This window comes from Typopeltis vanoorti, chromosome 5 (genome assembly GCF_054136105.1).
Source record: "Typopeltis vanoorti isolate ZY-2024b chromosome 5, IOZ_Tvanoo_1.0, whole genome shotgun sequence".
NCBI classification, from domain to species: Eukaryota; Metazoa; Arthropoda; class Arachnida; order Uropygi; family Thelyphonidae; genus Typopeltis; species Typopeltis vanoorti.
Window position 1 is genome coordinate 95247418 of NC_143553.1, and position 7744 is coordinate 95255161.

A 7744-nucleotide genomic window follows, 5' to 3' on the forward strand; every position below is an offset into this window, starting at 1 on the left:
CATGCTGTCATGTATATAAATATTGAAGAATGTGCTTCTGTTTGCTTTGTTTTTTAAACAGAGCTTTAAAAAAGTGGAATATGGAGTGCTGTAGCGTAACTTTATTGATTCTGTTTTAATTAAATGATACATTACTTCGTATATTTTTAATCATACATTAAACCGCAACTCATTCATCAAATGGTTTCATGCTGGAAACTTTAGACAATGTCATCAACAAATTTCAGCAGTGACTCTTAAGCTCAGATTATGAAAAAAAAAAAAAAAAAGTGCACTTTTTCTTTCTTAAAGTTTTTCTCTATGTGCATGCTTTTTGTATCGTCCTAAAATATCCTGCTGTTTGTACTATTCATACAGTTTCTAGAAATTTTGGAATACAGTTGTTTCTTGCGCTGCTTCTTATTCCTTGGGAATTTCTCTCAATCTGATTAAAATGACAAGGTGTGGAAGTTGCTTTTATGTTGTTGTTATTGTCGGAAACACCTCTGTAGGGGGGGGGGGGTAGTGTCGTGACGTTCTATTTTCATGTTATGTTCTAAATCCGCCATCTTGCTAAAAGTCACTTTCATAAAATAAAGGAAAACTAATTGCAAATTAATCACTGATCTAAGGGTAGAGAAATTTCTATTATACTGCGCCACTCTATCCTTAGATAAGTCTATATGAATTAGTAAGATTAATTCAAAATTAGTTAGCAGTCTTTTCACTCATTCAGGCCGATGGTATTTATTTTCTTTCCTTCTGGGATTCCCGCTAGATCCGAATTTTTGTGAACGGTGCAGTAAAAAGAAATTCAGGCAAACACAATATTTAAATTAACAAACAAAACATTTAATATATGGTTATATAACAAAATACATGTATTCCACTTTTAAATATGATAACTCAGTCAAGCTAGTACATCAGGTCAGGTCATTCACAATAAATCAATCTTTCAAACTTTCACATACAATTTCACAGTTTCAGAATCACAAAGTTCCTATACTCAACTTATTACAATAGAAATTCTTATTTAAACAGTTTCCTTGTGTCTCTCAGCTACACTCTACGATTAACTCATAACAGGCACTAACCACGGTAGATATCACTTCAATGTCTATATTTTCAACTCTCAGCCTCGATGGTAAGCTACAGTTAATGTTAGAAACAGCGCAACGGAGCTAATACTTAAATCTGCATACACTGAAATAAACTAATATGACTGTCCTTACCAGAAATAATCTTCAGTACTTCCAATATTTTGTGAGCACACTTTCAAATTGTATTTATCACACTTGCGAAACATTAAATAACTAAAACATTACTAATCGCTCTTCAAAAATCCAGATAACAACTATAAGGTACATTAATTATTCTTATTTATCATTCATCAACTAGTTTAACTCCGTACAATTCCCTTTCTTGGTAGTATAGAAATAAGTCGTAATCGTAGACTGACTGGATTTATTCAGTATTCTTCTTTGAATGTCCAGTTCTCTAATTATCCGATTACGGCAATAATTTCCTTTTATTACTATGGCTGATTTTGCTTTCAGCCAACTATAAGATTCACTTATAAAAAAAATATCTACTCAACTCCTATCCTTAGGAATCTTTTAATTACTTCTACTTCTTTAGTTTACTTCCTTGCTACCTTATAGTTCCAAAGTTCCCTTCCGACTCTCACTTACAACTACGTATCTATTTTCTCCCTTCTCCACAAACGCTCCCTTCACACGCGCCCGTTTATTTTCACGCGTCTCCATGACAACCGATAGACGTAAACATTCTCGCGAATGTTACATTACGCTATACAACTACATTGAGTTATTACATAATATTAAGCTTTCACGAAAAGAATAAATAGAATATTTGCATTCCAATAAATGCGTAGTTAAATTACAAATATAAGATTTTATAACATTGACATAACAATAAATAAAAATCGCTTAATAATATTTAATACAGAATCTATTTACCATTAACACATTTCTTTGATTAAGCAATTAAATATTTGACATAATTAAGGTAGTTATATAATATCAATTACAATTTATGTTATTTACATCAAATAATATTTACAAATATAGTTCTTGTGACGGAAAGTCATGTTGGATTCTGGATCAAACAACATTTATTCTATTTTCTACATAATTAGAATCCAACAGTAGCATTATTTAACCTATTTCAACCAATTATTTCTAGACTGTTTTTGAAAGAATGGATTTTCATAATAAAATAAGCGATATCTCATAAAAAATCTCATATACAAAAAAGTGAGCCAAGTACAGAGCAGGTTCTCAGCAGTTTAAAATCAGTTAGGGCTATTAATTAATATTTAATAGGATTAAAATGCGTAAATCTGTTTACTTTTTAATTGAAATCATTATTTGTTAATGAGATTATACGATTCTGTTATCAGAGGATTTATGCTCTTTGAGTTAATATTTAGGAAGGAAAAAAAAAACATTTGGGAAAAATCTTTGTCGAACAACCCAATAATTTCATATAAGAAACAACAATAGTCTTACAAAGGAAACAAAAACTACTACTTATGTCTCCGATGGTAATTCGGTATTCCTTGTATGTTAGCTTACTTAGATTTCATTTAACCGAGCAGTTCATGTCTCAGTTTAGTTATAAAAACTCTCGCGATATTGCTGTGACTTGAACAATCTCTAGAGCAGAGTTTCCCAAATTTTCCTACGACGGAACACTTCACAAATCATGAAATTTTTAACGAAACACCTTGGTTACAGTCGCAGCATTTAAAACCATTTCAGGCTCATATTAATATTAATTTTGATAATTTTTCACGGAACACTTATTCACTTTCCCAAATTGTGTTCCGCGGAACACAATTTGGGAAGTCCTGCTCTAGAGGTCTAGAACGAGGAGGATTGAGAGGTGACCACTTACATGCGCAAGGATCCCAAACTGTCAATAGCATATTAAGAACTAGACCTAGTGTATCTTTCAAGATTAATGCATCTAAACTTATCACCAATAGAAGGAAATTTTTTCGTAGTGATGTTCAAAATCCTTTAGTTGAAATACATTAAGGTTGAAAGCTATAAATGTTGTTAATCTTGCTGTGAATTATCGTAAGAAATAAACTGATGACAATCAAGTGTCTTATGTAGTTTAAGTGAATACTTAGAGCAGATTGTTCAAAAATGGCGAACAGCATTTGATAGAGAAGAATAACAACATCAGCAGGGTTTTCTTGTAGAGGGTTTATTGTCATTTAATAGTCATATATTTCAGGCTGAAATATATGGCTTTAAATAAACATTAGTTACTTATTTCCTTGCGTTTTCATCTGAGATCACTAATGCTGCTGTGTGTCTGGGGAAGATTTGGTGAGTACTAAATGAATTTCTGTTACTTATTTCCTATTTCGTAAATATTAGCTAAATGGGTTATTGCTGTTGTCACCTTTAGAAGCATAATATGCAAGAATATAAAAGAAATGTCAAATTAATAAGAGAAAGAAGATTCCTAAATTGTTGTATTGCCAAATGAATATTCCTCATTTATATGAAAATACTCCAGAAATAGTTGACTTCAGCAATGTTCTTTGACATGTTGCGTTCTAAAAGACCAACTCCCTTCTGTTCCCTAAAGGGCGTCAGCTTCTTTTGCGTGCAGTTTCAAACTCCTAATCAATACGTAATTACCGTGGACTCTCAGTCGCGTGAAACGATAGAAAGTTTTATTATTCTGTCATTTTTACACTGCTGTACACGAAGATGCGAATGGAATTTCATACTCGACGTATTTAACACATACATTGGTCAGCGATAGGCTCAGAAAATTCCATTGGGAAAAAGCGAAATTAATAACGGTGACATGACTTCTATTTTTGGCCTCTCGATTTTTATGCATCCTTCAAATACCAGACTGTTTGGTGGACTCTTAGGTTGTCAACTCTAGTTAGTGAAAATGGAAAAGCGAAATATATTTTTCAGATTCTTTCTTTCTCTCTCTCTCTCTCTGTGCATGAGTGTGCTTGCCACCATTTGTGACTTTGTACTGATATAATCATAGAGGAATAACAGTCTACTCAAAGGTGACATTATAAGATTTATAAATGTCAATTTACATTTATCAGTCTGCGCGTCTTTTGAATCGATAGAATGTTCATTCATTTGCTAGAGTGTGGTCGGTGCGAATGTATATATATTTCATCTCATCTTTCTTTTATGTATTAGGCTTTCATTAACTTAACTTGTGTTATGATAGACAGTTAATCCTCTCACTATGTGTCTAGCAATGCAGTGGAAATCCCTTTCGTCTCCGTATAGACTGGTAAACTCATATTTGCTGAAAGGTTAATGAATGCTTCTTGCATCTGGACAATATTCGAACCAGCCAAAGACGCAATCCTTCTTCTTCTTCCATCCCAGAGAGGGCTTGATGTATATAATTTTGTAATATAAATTTGTAATTTTGTATAGTTTGTAATTTTGTATAAATTATCATCGTTAATTCTTGTTATGTACCCTCAAGAGGCTACAGAATGTTGGGACTGTACTACAGAATTAAGTTTACATTTATTACTAGCTTCCTATCAACAATTTTCTTCCGAATTCATCTGTTATTTATCAGGAGACAGTATGATCAAAAGAACTGTCCTCACACAAAGTTGTAAACCCATTGCACGTTAGTATGCATGGACTAATTGTTAGGTAATCAGAACCAAAATATCTTACCATGTTTGGTGATCTTGAAAAATAAAATAAAGACTACAATGTTTAGTGGTTTTGAGATGCATCAACCACTGTGCTTGCCTCCAATTAGCGAGGAGGATAGTGGCCTCATAAGGAGAAGAAATTCATCTGCCAACTAAAAACTCTCACAGGCTTCCATGCTACAGCTGGAGCTGAGTTCATAACCCCAAGGTTAGAGAGCGAAGAAACTATTCTGGTGGATTTATTAAAATGTCAATTGATTTGCCAATCTTAATCAGTTCTTGAGAGAAGGAAAATTGTCGGTGAAATGAATCTTTGTTAAATTTAAAACGAAACCACAATAAATGCATATTTAAAGTTGTAATCTGGAATAACCTAAATATTAAGCAGGATCAGTCCTAGGCAGAAAGAAGTAAAGGAGATATTTTCCAAGGGCAGTATATTAATCCAATTATAATGCTCAAAAGAAGATATATTACTTTTTTTTAAATGTAACTGATGTGTGAACCTCACACTATCAGTTTCCATTAACAGTTCAAATCCAGATGAATTTATTTTTCTTCCAAAAACGAGTTCTAGTCGCTTCATATTTTCCAAAGACTTACTTCTGACATCACGAATAAAATTTTCATTTTCTTAGAGCTCTCAATCACAACATTTATTTGGGAACGTGTGATTAACAGTTACATTACTTGTGAGAAAAAATGTATAAGTGACGGCTGTAATCCTATGACGAAGTGGTTTTTTTTTTTTTTTTTTGTCTATCCTTAAAAGAATAACTACTGATCCTAAACCATAATTCTGTTTTTGACTTCTTTGACAATTGCCAATTCTGAAAGCAGTCGAAATGGGGGGAGGGGGGATATTTTATCACTACCTAATTAACTCTGATTACTAAAATTCCTTAAGAGTATCGTATTAACAGATTCCTGCGAAAATCAACTAAATACAAGTGATTCGAACAGTTTTTAAAAATTATTTGTAAACAAATCAATAGCAACAAGCAGGAAAACAAAAAAACCTTCCTGTAAGATTTAGTACTATTTTCTTGTATTCAGCTTTCCGACTATGAATGACTGGATTTATCATTGGTTGGATAAGTACAGGAGTTGGAATATAATGTTGTTCTTTGTTTACTAGATAATTTTCGTTCAATGTGTGCTATTGTTTTCTTTTACTCGTCAGTTGAACATACGTTTAATTTGCTCATTAAAACGGTTGGTCAGGTCAGGTCACAGCAACATTCATAACGCAGCACTTTGTCCTTTGGCTTAAGGTTTTTTTTCTTTTTTTAACAGTTTAAATAGAGTGACAGTATTCTTTATATTTTTACATATTACATAATTTCGCTCAGCACTTATTGCAAACCGGTATACTTATATAGGTATATAATATCTGTATAATTTTGGGAAGCATTGGTTTACTCTCTCTCTCTCTTGTTTGCTGATTTGAAAAATACTGCTATTTGTTCGAATCCCACATAAGACATGGGTGTTTATAAAAGTTCTGTTCTGGACTACTTTGATTTTTTTTTTTTTTTTTTTTAATGTGAATCTCACACACTAAATGTAGGTCGAAAACCCGCTCCCACATTAGCACCGTAGGTGGAGTTATATGATCCTTGGAGCTTCACTCTAGAGATCAAACATTAAGTATGGAAGTTTTTCAGTTAGTAAGACTTGTAACCGTCCTGTTTTTTTTTTTTTTTTTCTTTCTTTAACTATACAGGGGAGGAGAATCGGACTGATAACGGTAATTGGGATAGATATACTTCACAGCAATCATCTAAAAACAAGATATGCGAACATTACGTAGAAAAGACGAACACTGTCAATTTGTTCTGTACCACAGTCCGATCGGCCTGAACTTTAGCTTTGGATCGTATAGGCGTTGATTTGGATTCGTATGCATTCAAATGCTTGCTGTAGTTAATATTTTCATATTATTGTAAAATATGAATTGTTTGAATATAAAGTCTTCTTCGTTCAAATCAATTAGAAAATATTAGTTTACGTTTTTTAAAACCTAATTCTGAATATTGAAATGTTATATAAGTTACTACGACCCTTCCGGACGTCATTAATACTCGCATATGTTAAAAAGCCTCTACGTATCAGTATTCATCACAATTAAAGGAAGTAAAAATGTAACAGACATCATCTTCACATCATTCCTCATTAATGAGGTCAGACAGTTCCTCAAGCAGTTATGTTCCCCCCCCCCCTTCTCTCTCTCTTTCCTCATCTCTCTCTCCCCCCCTTTCTGGTTGAATTTAGTATCTCGGCTGCAGTTACAAAATTATCTATAATTTCTGAAGAGCTTCTTTTTTAAATTAAAACAAACTATCATATTATCCATCACTTATGATAAATAAACATACAAATGAAGTTCAATCACTTTTGATAAACAAAACAACAAATAGATATTGAAGTCTATCTCAGATAGATATAAGCATGTTAAAGACGTTTCTATTTATTATTTATATGATTACAATTCATTTCAAACATAAATAATATTCCATATTTCTTACTAAAGATACATTATTCTTTCTCATATAAAGCAGGGAAAAATCTGCGATGGACGTGATGTATTTGCTGTCCGAAATAAATTTTACATTCTAAGATCAAATTGAAGTTTTCGTGTTGTTTGCTTTTATTATTATTAACACATTCTCATGAAATTACAAAACATTACCGGATCTGATTTCAATATTGTTACATTGCATCTTAGGTTCATTCATTATCTCAGCACTTAGCACTCCCTCTGGCAATTTATTCCAATCACACACAATTCAGAATAACTACTCCTTTTCCTTTTCTTTCTTTCTTTTTTTTTTTTAATGTATCAACCCCGCACATGGGAAATTGCAAAATCGACAACACAACACTGTCGTGTCGTAACGCAAAGGCGAAGTCCTTGGTAAAATCCAGTGTGAAGAAGAACCGTTTCATAAAACAGAGATCCATGAAATGAAAGTACAGATGAGAAGTTGGTTCGTTAAGCACGAACCGGAACTGTGTTTGAATACCGACCAACAGCCGCTGTTGTTTTTACATGCTTAGAGAAAAACA